The following is a 15,340-nucleotide window of genomic DNA, read 5'->3' as shown; positions in this document are numbered from 1 at the left end:
TCCGGCGATAAGAAACATGAATACAAAACATTTTATCAGGATCAAACGGGTCCATGATTAGCAACAATTGGTGGCAAAGATACAGTGTTGAAAGTGAAAACCATGCAACAAAAGAGACGGACCATGAGTGCGAGAGAGTGCACCAGCATCAAGTAGCGAAGGGGAATTTACAGAGAGCTCATCTATATCTTCGCAGGTAGCTGACACTTCCCACAGCAGTGATTTCGAAGTGGCACAGTCGACATCGGGTCATTCCTTTAAATTTGTGACTCTAAAAGTGCCTGTGAACCTATTCAACGACAATGACATATGCCAGGTTTCCGATCGCATGAAAGTCAGCGATAATGCTGCTACCATGATAACTGCAGCACTGATTAAAGCTTGCGATGGTGACCCTAATGACTTTCATCTTTCAAGATCTGGAACCTATCGACGACGCATTGCAAATCGTTTTAAAATTTCTGAGTCAATTGTTGAAAAAATAGCAAACGATCCACCAAAGCACATCACATTGCACTGGAATGGAAAGCTCACTAGGAGTCGTTTAGCAGAGCAATTTGAGGCCTTGGCAGTGCTGGCATCGTCTACGTGTTCTAACGCATTTGAGAAGGGCAAACTTCTTGGCATTCGAACTCTGTAGAGTGCTACAGGAAAAGCACTGGCTGATCCGTCATTTGAACTGCTGGAACTATCTAATTTAACAAAAAATGTCAGAGCTCTTGTGTTTGACACAACATCCTCAAACAATGGAAAAAATTGTTCTGTGCTTGAAGAATTGATAAACAGGAAAGTTTTCTACAGTCTTGTCGCCATCATATTCATGAACTAGTCATCCGGGAGATTTGGAAGTGAAGTGTGCATTTGGATCGGCGACCACAGGCCCTGAAAACACAGATTTTAATACCTTCCAAGAAGTGGAAAGATATTGATCAATTAAGAAGCTCTAAAACACTTCAGTTTGATGAAGGCAGTGGGTTGGCGATGAAAGCTGTTGAAGCAAAGCAAGAAATAATTCCACTGATTAAGCCATATAATGGAAAGCAGAAATAAATCTTGATAAGAGATGACTACAGAGATTGTGCAACAAGCGCCTTGGTGATTTTAGATGACCAATATGTTGATAATCGTTTTCGCAAGCCTGGTGCTACTAATAGCACTGGATGGACGAGTCAAGTGCTGTACTGTCAAAAAATGTTCATGTGGAGTGAGCAAATGGGCTATTCTGAAGAGTTCATTAGAAAGTTGGTACGAATAAATATTGCCCAGTTTTCTGTCCCAGCATAAAAACTAATATTGCATGTGACGCACAGAGTAATGATCTCAAATTCCTTAATAACATGACAGACTTTACATCATGCGATTCCACAGTTGCTGATGTGGCATATAAAAAGATGTGAAAACATCATTGGCATCTCACCGAGGAAACGGTGGTATCTACAATGTTCTCGGCTAAACCAAAGATTCCTGACAAAGTGAAGGAAGCGATGGCTGCTAAATTGCTGCAAATGCCAATTCTTGAACAATTTCGCAGAGGTATACCTCTGAGTCTAATCTCTGAGTCAATGAGTATGGTTGCTTTAATTGGACCGGAATCATGGTTTCTATTCGATGCTATACATGCCGAACATGATTAGTTGAGTCTTCCAGTTTCGGAATGGCATACTGATCCGCATTTTGTGACTGCTCAAGAATTTGTGAGTAGTGTTGAAGTAGTTAAAGACGCAGCAGAGCGTTTGGTAAAATTGAATACCGACTTTGATGCTTTAAAACCAGATGACAAAGAACAGCGGGCGAGCCTCTTACAAGTCGTGGAAGATCACGGGAACAGATATGCCGATATCTCTAAAGCAACCATTTCATCCACCTGATTCAAGTAGTATTTGCCAAGTTGATCTATTTCTTTTCCTTATTGTTTCGTTTCCTTTGAACAATGTGATGTTTAAAATGTGGCTGTAATTGAATGATACATTCACAGTTGTATTCTTGCACATGGTTATCCCGGAAATTGATGGACAATCTCAGGTAGGGTTGAGGAGTGTAGGATATGTGATCCAACAAAATAACTATCAGTCTCAGGCAGTTTTGAGGAGTTCTAAGGGAGTGTGGGACATGAAAATGGTGTCCTGAACCGGCAATACTTTCTATAATAAGGTTATGTAGCACTCCAATCCGCAATAGCTGCATAAACCCAGCTTATATATGACGTTTACTAGCCTAGTCCGAATGGCGACACTGAAATTTTAGGGGAATACCCTATTTTTAGCCGATATTTTTCCAGCTCAAAATGCACACGGATGCAAGGGATGAATTACGAAAAAAAGTAGCTAGAATATGTTTTTATGGTATAAGGCATGGGAATCGGACTGAAAACTACGACTTTTTGAAAGTCGGTCAATTCTGAACAACCCTAATGTGCATACTTGTGATTCTTGATTCTTGTTTAGTTAGTTGGTATTGATTCTATAGGTGTGAAACAGCAGCGTGGAATGTGTGAATAATTCGATGCGACTGAAGTTGGAGTCAGCAATATTCAAGTTACGTTCGAATCAACTGATCGCGGTAAATGGATTTCTCAAAGGATTAGAGTTGTACCGGATCAACACATTCAAATACGAATCAACCTGGTTTGTGTAGTGAGTTTCATTTCAATTGACAAATTGACACATTGATTGAATATTCTCATGATTCGCATCACGCAACCAAAGTCAACGTGAAACATATAGCGGTCGCGGAAAGTATCAAATCTTGGATATTCAAGTCACCGTCTGCGACGGTTCTGTTATTCGGTGCTTATTACTTAATAGGTAATATTCTTATTATATCAGACTCGTGAAATCCAGTTCTGCACCAAACTACCAACATATTACATTGTAGCGATTGGGATGTATGTAACCACAAGTCACGAGAGATGGTTATGTCTTATAGGTGTTATCTTGTGAGCGATCGTAGGATTTTAGAATTATTTCACACCTTTTTGAATAAGCTTACACTTCACAAAGGATTAGGGTTAGAGTAGAAATAAGTGACAATTTGTCGCTATTCAAGTTACCGACACTGGCGGTCTGTTATTCGTTACTTATTAAATCTTTACGAGTGAAATCAAGCTCTGTGACAAACTGCTTACGAAAATTTCACCGCGTGAGCGATCGATATGCCTGTAACACGAAGCCGCGAAAGATGGTTATGTCCGAGACATTATCTTGTCAGCGCTCGCGGGGTTTTGCAAACTATTTCACACCTATTTGAAGTGTTAGTTTGTGAACGCGGTTATTGTTGGTATTGGAATCACCGTCTACGCCGGCTCTCTGGTAAACTAATTACCAAAACATTACCATGCGGCGGATTCTTAGATTCAGCAAACTCTTCCACACCCTTTTTTGCTAAAAGTAGGACATGCCGCCTGCAGTCTATACCCGAAAGTACGACATGCCAACAACGAAGCCGCGTGCGTCCGATCCCTATGCTGAAAAGGGTTACCGTGCGACCACAAGACACAATAGCCGCTTGCCACCCCCGCCATAAGACATAAGAGCCGCTTGCGACCCCCGCCATAAGAATAACGATATATCATTGTTGCACTCACCGTAAACGTTGGGATTACTTCAAATTGGTCATATATAATAATTTGTGATATACACAATAACTAAGAACCAATCACGTGACTATTTACTTGATACATATTCAACACCGTGCGAGAGATGCATATACCCGAAAGGGCGATTCATGACCGCACCCATAAGAACACATAGAGAATCACCAGAGATCTGCGACCACAAGACACAATAGCCGCATGCCAACCCCGCCATAAGACGCAATAGCCGCATGCCAACGCACCCATAAGACATAAGAGCCGCATGCCAACAATAGTTTCCCAGCCGCGTGCGAGCGATCCCTATACTGAAAAGAGTTACCGTGCGAGAGGGGCCATAAGACGCAATAGCCGCATGCGAGCGGGCCCATAAGAAATAAGAGCCGCATGCCAACACGAGTTTCCCAGCCGCATGCGAGCGGGCCCATAAGAACCCCATTGCGTCATGCGACCGATCTACTTGCGTCACTTCAGCATGTGAATGCATAACCCAAAAACTTACCCTAAACCGAAACATAGCCTAACCTAACCTAACCTAACCTAACCTAGCCTAACCTAAGCCCTAACCCTAACCCAACTGTAAATCCAACCCTAACCTACCCCTAACCCGTAATTTAACCCACATGCTCATGTGTCGCATGCCAAATTGTCGCATGCCGAAGTCTCGCATGCTGTAATGTCGCATGCTCAAAGGGCTGTTCAAAAATAACTTTTTTCTTCGGATTCCAGCCATTCACTGATTTAATTGTCAGGTTACCCTAAGAAACGCTGCACACCAAATTTGGTTCGATTCTATCAAGTATAGGACTCCGCAGATCCAATTAAAATTTTTAATTTATTATGGAAAATTAAAAAAAAAAAATTCCCAATTTTCCTGCCAACCCCATGAAATTGTTGAGCTGTCTTCAAAGACGTTGCAAAACAAATCTGAGTCAAATCCGACCAGTAGAAGCGGAGTTATGTGAGTTTTTCGTTGATAAATCGCGGATTATCCACCAATCAAGGATAATCCGAGAAATTTCAACGAAAAACTCCAATAACTCCGCTTCTACTGGTCGGAATTGACTCAAATTAGTTTTGCAATGTCTTTGAAGACAGCTCAACAATTTCATGGGGTTGACAGAAAAATTTGGAATTTTTTTTTTTAATTTTCCATAATAAATTAAAAATTTTAATTGGATCTGCGGAGGCCTTCACTGGTTGGAATCGAGTGAAATTTGGTGAGCAAGGTTTTCTACTGCAACCTGACGATTTAAGAGATGACCGGCTTGAATCGGAAAAAAAGTTATTTTTGAACAGCCCTAAATTGCTCATTTGTCCACGGACCATTTTTACTTCTCACTTGATCCGCGGAGGAAAACAATTGTCCCCCTCGTCATAGGCAGTTTCGCTGAAATCACACCTCTGCCGTCGGGAGCCATTTCAATATCATGCAATAACCAAATACAGTTAACACAAATATTGGAATGGCACCTCATTGCAGACGCCGTCACGCAAACGAGCATACTCATCAAGTACCGATTTGATCAAATAGATTACAATTTTAAGTCACAACTTCCAGATGCGTTGCTGAGAAAACGATAATCGATATAGTAAATATTATCAATTATTCATTGTCGTTTGATTTCAAAGTTACTAAAACATTCAGCAGATGCGGGAAAGGCGATTTGCCGATCCACGATTCATACATTTGGATTGTATTTCTCTGCTCCGTATCGTAACGCAGAGCTCATGGTCTACTGTGGACAGAGCCTACGTCACAATGCTGCTAAGTATGGTACCAGACTGTCCAGAAGTAGGCTTCAAGACATTTAGGACCAGTTGTGTGCGGAGGTCAAGACGACTTTATAACCACAATTCGGTAAATTTAGGCACTACAATTCAGCGTCATTTGACAGCGTAAGAAAAGCTAGCACAGACAAAAGTCGCAGGGCTTGCAAAAGTCAACAGGACTTCGCCTTGTAGTAACTTCGATAAAATCACGTATAACACGCGCAGAAGCAAATTTCTCGTTAATTAGAAGTTCCCAATAGTTGTAGATGAGTTGCATACATTTCAATAATAATAATAATAATAATAATCGTCGGATTATATTTTCATCTAAACAAGACAATGTACCAAATGTACAATGCGATAGGACACAATGCGATGTAATGAATAGATTGAAGGATGCCGAATGACCAGTTGTGGTTGCGGTCTCTTAAAACTGGAATCCACGTCGACCCAGCGCCCGATGTCACAGTTCGTTTTCGATGTTAGTTTCTTTTCCGACGCTCTTTCTTACTCCTTCCGTTCTTTGTGACAGCGCTCTTTCATCAGGTATTTTTTTGTCGCCGTATAAGGACTGCGACGCGGGGGAAGAGGAGCCCAAAATAACCGCCAACACGGAATCGAGCCCTGCCCGTTTGGGCGGTCCGCGTTTATCGTCATCACTACGTCTCCCCAGCTGTCGTAATTTGTAGTCATAACATTTGGTTCATTTGTGAAGGTTCATTGGCCTAAATTTTTTTCATCTTTACCGTTCCCCGAGCTTCAAAGACCATTTAGACCAGTGGTTTCCAACCTTTTTCGACTCATCGCCCCCTTTTGAAGCTGCACTCCGATCATCGCCCCCCAAATATTGGGAAACTAAAAACAGCACTTCGTCAGCCCCCCATAAACGTTGGTCTTTGGTCTCATAGGGTGATAAACCAAACCACAGACCCCTCTCAGCCAGTGGGCCTTTTGTCGCTACATATCAGCTATATACCCTATTTCATGAACTGGTGAGTTACCGTATTTGGCCTAAACGCGCGAAGCGCCACAAATTCATATAATTCATGTTTGAATCGGTCAATATGGTCGGGAATTGCATATATATTGCTATCAATTTTTTATCATCTTTCTGCTCGCGTAATCAGATTTACCGGAACTGCTGAGGTACTGTGGTGTGCTGGAAAAGGTAAGACCCCTAAATATTAATTAAACATCTTCGGGCGGAATCGTTATTATATTGACTTCGTTACAATATGCTATTTCGTGACCTCCTATATCTGCTATATCAGAAGATATGGTAATCGTCAAAACGTACCAAACTAAAAGACGCTCACGATTTCAAATTGGTATTTTTGTATTGGCAAATATGGCATATGGCATATGGCATATGGCATTTGTCCTGTAGGGTTAAGGTCGCCAGGACAGGAGCATTCGATGCCAGCCATTGAGGCGCCTATGGACAATTAAACATATATGTATATTTGAACAGCTTCTTTGAGGTACAGAACTTCAATATACAATTGAATAGTATATTCATATTGAAATGAACCCGAATATTTTCGGCTGACACTCGTCAGGGGTAATCGTCAGCAACTAGTAGAGAATTCGAAAGAAAAGCGTATATCAACAATCGTAGCACAAAATATGACGTCAGCAGAACGAAATCTCGAATACGAATGCGTTCAATGTATTATTTTTAGATGATACACGAACTCTTTTTGTTGTGTTATGTATATATATCGAAGTTTTCTGTCAGCACAAGGGCATTCCTTTTCGGCCAAGGCCTTCTCGCTGCTGATCGTTCTTGTACACTTCTCGGATTCGCATGTTAAATGGCCTCTAACTTCATATGTTTTGGTGCGTCGTGGTGCAGTAATGGGCGACGCCGAAGTCTCCCATTTCCATAAATTATGCACATTTTTGTTGGGTGACGGGTACCCCAAAATTAAAAATATATGACAATATTAAATCGCGCGCAGCTCGAATATACATACGATATTGTTTTAAAGTAGCCTACAACTCGTTTCGGAAATGTTACATGTAAAAACTGCGAATAAAAGAGGTCTATGGCAAAGAGACAAGTCTCATTTCTTTTAAAGAATAACGAACAACCACAATGAAGTCAGTGGTCTGTAAGGGGTCTTCGCCTTGCAGAAACTTCCATAAAATCGCGTATGAATATCTAATCTCAAAAAGGCAGATTTCAATTAAGTGTTCAATAATACATTCGAGTTGCATACATTTGTCGTAATTAAGTTTCTTAGGGTACATTTTGATTTACGAATGGTCATCGTCCGCCACCTTTGTTTGGAAATTTAAATTAGAATTTGATTTAGTCCAGAGGCTCCAAACGTGGGCGATGTGGCGGCCTAGGGGCGAAAATAACGAAGGGGGCGATAGAGAGGGGGATGAAAACAGATGAAGGAGGTGATTGGGGGCGATATGGCGCGTTAAACGGCTATATTGGAGTCAAGTCGGATAAATGACTTTTTTTAAGTCAACGCACAAAACCTTGGCTGTGAAATTGTAATTTCGAGGTCGAGTCGAAAAGTTGACCTTTTTCATAGTCAACTCGCCGGAGATTACAGTTTTTATGCCCTTTTTTCGGTTCCCAATATGATGATCGATGAGGAGCTTGAAAAGGGGGGGGTGAGTCGAAAAAGGTTGGGAACCACTGATTTGGACAGCATGTAATTCAGTAAGGATCGCGCGTGAATATCCATCCACATGCAAACAGTTTACCAGATCGATGTTTCATAAACCGACAACACCTGTAACCCGTACCCCGTCATATGACATCTCTCAATCGCTTTTCATTTGTTGATAATTCTGTAGGCTATTTCTCTTTGACTATACACACTGTGCATGCCTCATTTTACCATCACGTTCTTCCAATATATATTTGTAGGTTAAGGTAGGGTTTGACTGAATGACATAACTAAGTTGTTTCCATCGATCCTTTCATTTCATGGTATTGCAACTCTTGCGGCATCTTTAATGAATATAAATGGTCATAAATTGATAACCGTACGGATACTGTAACTTGGAACGCGGCTTCGTCTTGTGAATATTCAAATAGTAGAAAATCATAGCTCACAAATGTGGACTCGAAGAAAACGAGTTAAATCAGGACAAGAAATTGCCTATACATTGCAAGCCAAATTCACATTTCATCTGGGCAAAGGTGGATATCGAAGTAAACTCAGTCAATACACCGCGAGGTACATTGTACGGTCATTTATCACTAAACATAGCACATATGCTAATCGCCTAATAAGAGCAGAGATCTAACGGTCAATGTAAATTAAAATATTTAACATTGTTGGGGTTTATCTAGGCTCCTCGCCACATGCTCTGATTAGGTGGTATCTTAAAAAAGCCTAGAGGTGGGACGTGCAACAAGTCAGCAGACATGGAATACAATGACGAATATCGGCATGGTGCAAATGATCAATGCAGTCGAAGAACTATGAATATCACAAAATCAAAATGGAGAACATTCAGCATTAACTGTCGCTATGCGAAGTAGGAATTCGCGACAGCGCATGCAACCTTAACAGGACTGAAAAATGTCTGCTGGCCACATCTTGCCAGGGTTGGCCGCTTGCCTTCGATACAAAATCCTAATTCCAGTAATTTTCAGCAAGTCATTATTCCCGTCGATTTTAATGAGGGATTCCAAATTCTTAGAGCCAAGAATAATAAATAATACTATTTTTGTTAAACATATATATTGGTACTCCAGCCCCTTTTGATCACAAATGCTACTATGTTGGGACATATTGATATTGGTGAATGTCGAAATAATTGTTTCAATCCTGCGTGTTAAATGTCGCAGATATGAATAGCAATCGAATTGGCAGATTTTGATAGACTCTTGTGATCATAAACAAACCTGATATGGCGAGGTCACGTGTCTATTGACTTTATATTTTGAAAACACTGAAAATATACGAAAAATCGAACCATAACACATTCAAGAATATTCCCATGTTTTTTTTTTCATCCGCCAAATGACTTCAACCATTCAAAGGTAATGGCGAGATTGGTTATAACGATGTACCATGAAACATTGTGTCAATACAGACTGATAATGTAAAAAGTCATTTGCAGCACCGAATATTCCCTCTCGTCAGTGTTGGGATGACTCGAGTCATCTTTTTCGTATGACTTGACTTGACTCGAGTCCCTTTGCTAAAATGACTTGAATTGACTTGACACGGCGTATCAGAAATGTGGATTGACTCGTGACTCGGAGCTAAATTCACGAGTCAATTTCAAGTCATCAAGTAATCGGTGTCGATAAAAATCACCCTATCTTGCATATGTTCGGATTGTTCGCGAAACGCTGATGTAAGATGTAACCCGTGAGAGCGACCAATAATTCAATGAACGTGCGTTTTACTGAGCCTCCATTGTTCTCTCACAAATTAATTGACCGACAGCGAAGTGGTCGAAGCCGACAGCTTACGCTGTCGTAAACTAGTGTAGTATATAAATTTTTATAGCAGAATGTCTATTTCTGTTCTATGTTCTAGCTTTACCAAAAATTCTTTTTTTTTATTGAAATTGAATCGAATATAGTTTATGTAGTCGATCCGCAACCATTGGCGCAGGCTCGAATTGTATCATATCAATTTGTAAATGGATAATGTATTGCAACTTATCAATTCGTTACTCTATTCTCTATTTTGGCTGGTAACTATAAACTAAGGCTATGCGATTACTTACGTAGCGAGCAGTTCTACGCATATGTGAGCGATACAGCGTCTACTTGCGTGTATATTTAACTCTATATTCGTTCATCGCTTCGAAATCAATGGCCACTCAATCTGTATTTCAGACAGATAGCAAAATGCAATGACTTAATCATGCCTCATAGTTCGAAAAGGCTACTTGACTTGAATTGTGACTTGACTTGACTTGACTCGAGTCACCTCCAAAAATCGACTGACTTGACTTGACTCGAGTCACCTTCGAAAATCGATTGACTTGACTTGACTCGAGTCAAAATGTGCAATGACTCGAAATGACTCGTGACTCGAAGGTAGTGACTTGATCCCAACACTGCCTCTCGTACGGATGTTTCAGGTTGCTTGTAGCTACTGGCTGATAACCCGAGCTTAAAAAACTAACGGGTATCAATGGAATCATAATGTCAAAGGCAGAAGTTGCGGAATTTGAAGAACGAAGTATCAATATTTTTTCAGTATTAAATCGAAACGGTGAAAAATTTAATACGGCGAGCCAATGAAAAGGATTAGCTCATAAGTTATACTTCACGATCATGCAGCGTATAATAGGAACGCGTTGTTTTCGACAAATCAGAAATATTCTAACGGAAAACATGGCAGGATGTCTCCGCTTCAGTTGCTCTACCGTTGGATAAATGTAGCTGGAGTGATTCCGATGGCAATCGAATAGCAATCGAATTGGCAAATTTTGATAGACTTTTGTGATCACAAACAAACCTGATATGGTGAGGTCACGTGTCTATTGACTGTATAGTTTGAAAACACTGAAAATATACGAAAAATCGAACTATACACATTCAAGAATATTCCCATGGGTTTTTCATCCGCCAAACGACTTCAACCATTCAAAGGTAATGACGAGATTGGTTATAACGATGCACCATGAAAGACTGTGTCAATACAGACTAATAATGTAGAAAGTCATTTGCAGCACCGAGTATTCCCTCTCGTACGGATGTTACAGGTTGATTGTAGCTACTGGCTGATAATCCGAGCTTAAAATTTTAACTAACGGGTATCATTGGAATCATAATGTCAAAGGCAAAAGTTGCGAAATTTGAAGAACAAAGTAACAATATTTGTTCAGTACTAAATCGAAACGGTGATAAATTTAATACGGCAAGCCAAGGACTGGCTCATAAGTTATACTTCACGATCATGCAGCGTATAATAGGAACGCGTTATTTTTGACAAATCAGAAATATTCTAACGGAAAACATGGCAGGATGCCTCCGCTTCCGTTGCTCTGCCGTTGGATAAATGTAGCTGGAGTGATTCCGATTGCATCCTATTTTAAAAGTGAGTAAAGTAAAGCTTTCGAATGGAAAATATGCGATCGTATTCTAAGCGTATTCAATCGCGATCGTATTATTGAATGCAGCGATTATCGACTTTGAAATAGATCATGCCCTGTGCGAATAAATCCTTGACCTAACGACATGCGGGCTCATATTCGAATTAGTCATGTAATACGTAAACTGACGACATATAACATAGATTAACTTGCCGCGATGTAGGCTTACTACAGTACATTTCGATTTAAGTGAAACGCTTTATTTATTGATACATCAGTAGGCTATATGCTTATACTGATAGTCGAGATATCCATCTCAACGATATCCCTATATATATATACAAATCTCACGTTCATGACTAATGAATATACGCATCGTCATCAATGAATAATATATATTCTGGTATATACATATGCACATAATCGTCTATAGTTGCATATTGGTCACGAGGAATGTATTGGTATCGCAAATGGTATACTGACTGGTACTCTTAGCGACTTCGTCTGGCTAAACTCATCTCCTAAACTAAGGAGGAGTGTGCACGTGAATGGTTTAAGACTTGAGACTTAAAGATTGACCCTTCATTCTTGTCAAGTGTCACTGGTGGACGTGGCGTAATGGGCGCCGTTTGATAGAAATGATACTGCTGGGTTGCGTCTAGTCACTCTATTTTTAGAGGTGACTCTAGTAAAATCAGATCACGTCGCATTTTAAAAATAGGATCACGTGAGTTGGCGATCAAGCTTCTTCGCTTTCTTATGTGCGATTTTTCTAACTTTCTTTTAAATCTGCATTCGGATATCAACCGGATCAATCGTGCCCTGCCAAATTTTCCCGTTATACACGACCCAGAACAAAAACCCCACTAAATTGTAAATTGCAATTCAGCACCAAAAGAAGCATACACTGTGACTAATAACTACTATAACTGTGTGTAAATTTTAAGCACAATAAACAAGATATACCCGTAAATTTGCATGGAAACGGACATTGCATCGCCTTTCCCCGTATCTACAAACGTTGTTCACGCAATAAAATGGATGGGTTATGGATGTCTGCTTCCAAATGCTATCCCACATTATTTCAGAGTTTGATATTATATAGTGTTGTTTTTCACTTCATCGCTATGTGAGCATGTTTTAATTTGACTGAAAGTAGAAGCTGTGGGATGGACCAATAAAATGCTTTGAAAATGGGGAAAACTGATTAGAATTTCCGAAACATGCGAGTAAATTTGACAATGCAAATAGTATAAACAAGCAAAAGTATTGCGTTAACAAGTTAAAATAGGGTAATGTAGCACACGGGCAAAAATTTGGGAGCCCCTGCTCAAAATCAGTTCGTTTGCGGTCAAGTTATTTGTGACATAACGATGGAAGCTCAGGAATACCATGCTGCGTAGTCGTTCAGTCACTCTCACAGGTCAGAGCAGCAATTTGTCATGTGTATGAACTCCCGTGACTATAGAGTACGTGTGTAGCGTTATGATCACCTTGATAAATCCCACATAAATATTGGCGTGGACATGACAATCGCTTATGAATTGAACATACGGAAAAAAAACACACACAAAAAATTATACTTCAGTGTGTTTTATTAAAATGAACATTGATGTGTACCAGTAGTTATCAATAATTTTTAAAGCTCACGGACCTGTACAATTTCAGAAATCAATATTAACCCATAATGGAATACGAACAAAGTATGCAACTCACAAAAAAGATTTTAAAGTTCCTGATTGCACTAACTCTCTTTCACTGGCACGTTTATTTTGATAGAAATCCGACCTCGTTCGCTGCCTTCTAGGTTCCATTATGCCCTAAAATGCCGTGACATTGAATTTCTTCAAATTTCGTTTAAAAACTTTTTTATTGCAATGCGGCCGATTGAATCCTTTTCACAATTTAGTTAGCGAGACTCAAACCGGATGTGTGTTATTTCGACGTAATCATTACTGTCACATTACATAGCGTTCATTCGAAAATAAACCTTTCTCACTTCCGATGCATGAAAATATATTCTTCGCAGTGCAATCACGCGTATGGTACGTCAACACACTCACTTCAGATAAATAGTCGGCTGGTAGACGTCGTCAGTTTAGGTCGCGCGTAACATGCAGGGCACACATCGGGAGTAATCAAGCCTCAGCAAGATACTCAGTGAAAGCAGATAAGTGTAGCTCTCTAAGAGCAATACTTTCGTATTATAGACGAAACCTTACCTGTAGTATCGATAGCATTGGCGCAAGTAAAATGTAGTGGGGATAGGTAGAGCTAATGCCGTTTCTAGGTGGAGCATTGTGCAGATGTAGACCGGTGCCAGGGGTTCTTAAATTAGGTACGCGTATCCCGGGGGGTATGCGAGCAACTTAAATTTTCTGCAACAGCGATTTTAACGTTTATGCTATAAAACGCGTATGCTTGCAACTCGAGTATTTATGAAGCCACCATACATCTACCTTATCGTGGGACATTAAACGCCTCATCTACATTACCTGGAGCAAATTTCTGGTAGGAGAGTGATGAGGTAGCCTACTGAATATCACGAAATACTTCTACCAGAACCATTGCGATATTCTTATTAGGTGGGCTACTAGATTAGCTCTATTGTAATCATTAGTCTTCTGCTTATTCACAACGATAAGCGGGTTATATAGTATACAGTTTTTCACACAGATCTCGTGTCAAATTTTCCGTTGAACATAGGTCACTTTAGACGCACCTCAACCTATTTGTATTTCTAATATTGTGCCATCAACGAGTACGCATCCCGTCGTAATAACTGTCACGGAAACGGCACTCCCAAATTGCAGTACCTTAGTCATAAACAGGAGACATCACGGTTTGCTAGGAGGTAATAGCTAATATCAGGCAATATAACATCCACTTATTGGCCCACGTTGCACTATGAGTATGAAGCCATAATGTCCTATATGGTGTCGACACGGGCAAATATCACGCATCAGTGAAATTGTATCACGTCACAATTTCCATTTGGCTACAGGCAATTTGATGGTCATTTTTGACCGGCTTGCCGAGCATTAAATTTGGTAAAAAGTTATCAATCGAAAGCTGACTCTGCACTGATTACGAAAATATAAATTTTATTCCGCTCGCTCGAATTTGTCATTGTTATGGAGATTGGTATTGGGACGCAACAATGCTGTTTGGCGAAACGAGAGAGTAGCTCAAGAGAAAAAGAGCCAGACAGCATTGTTCAGCATTGTTGCGTTCGATTGAAACCTGTTTTGGCAAATTTAATGCTCGGCAAGCAAAAATGACCGTCAAATTGCTTGTAGCCAAAGGGAAATTGTAACGTGATGCAATTTCACTGAGGCGTGAGATTTGCCTGTGTCGACACCATATAGGACACTATGATGAAGCGTTCCCGATTAGGCTAATCAAGACCTTACGCGAACGCGGGTGTAGGCTATTCATGGGCTCAGGATTTCGTATCTTCGCGATTGTCCGTCCGCTCCACACCACCAACACAGTCAATTCGGTTGATAAAAATGATGATTATATTCATATAGGACGCAATATACTCATAACGACGGTGCACACAAACTACTCAACCCATACGATATACAAACATCAACCAGCCTAGCTCGGCGCAAATCCAATACATTCACACCCTGGCCTACTACTGATCCTTCTTCACGTTACAATATTCCACCTCGTCGGCGACGCGAGTGGCACAGTTGTTTAAGCGTTAGCATTCCCGAAAGCGTTTCCGGGAGGTTTATCCGGGATCCTCGTCGCTGCGATTGTAGTGTATGAGAAAAGCACAGAGTGAAGGTGAAGTTTAGCGGAGTGTAACGTCGGCAGAAAAGACTCAAGATACGGACGCACGAAAAACGAGAGTGACCGTTGGTGGAAGAGCGCGACCATAGAAGTCGTCCGTAATATTACAAAAAGACTGCAAAAATACACTGATCTTAATGTAAT

The 15,340-nt window shown here is 40.5% G+C and overlaps 1 protein-coding gene and 1 long non-coding RNA gene across 2 annotated transcripts in view; one reads left to right on the top strand and one right to left on the bottom strand.

Moving 5' to 3' along the window:
• The window catches only part of LOC145444515 (uncharacterized), a 414,279-nt gene that overhangs the window by 32,324 nt on the left and 366,615 nt on the right, over window positions 1-15,340 (bottom strand). The window lies entirely within an intron of this gene.
• LOC145444493 (uncharacterized) overlaps window positions 2,944-15,340 on the top strand; it is a 38,162-nt gene continuing 25,765 nt past the window's right edge. Inside the window, exon 1 of the mRNA XM_080322486.1 lies at window positions 2,944-3,012. The gene's annotated coding sequence lies outside the window, so the exon portion shown is untranslated. The remainder of the gene's footprint in view (window positions 3,013-15,340) is intronic.

The sequence above is a fragment of the Botryllus schlosseri genome, chromosome 8 (assembly GCF_051294905.1).
Source record: "Botryllus schlosseri isolate E-star chromosome 8, Bs_hap1, whole genome shotgun sequence".
In the NCBI taxonomy this organism is placed as follows: Eukaryota; Metazoa; Chordata; class Ascidiacea; order Stolidobranchia; family Styelidae; genus Botryllus; species Botryllus schlosseri.
Note: the sequence above shows the minus strand (reverse complement) of the source record. Positions and strands in the feature narration are given on the sequence as shown.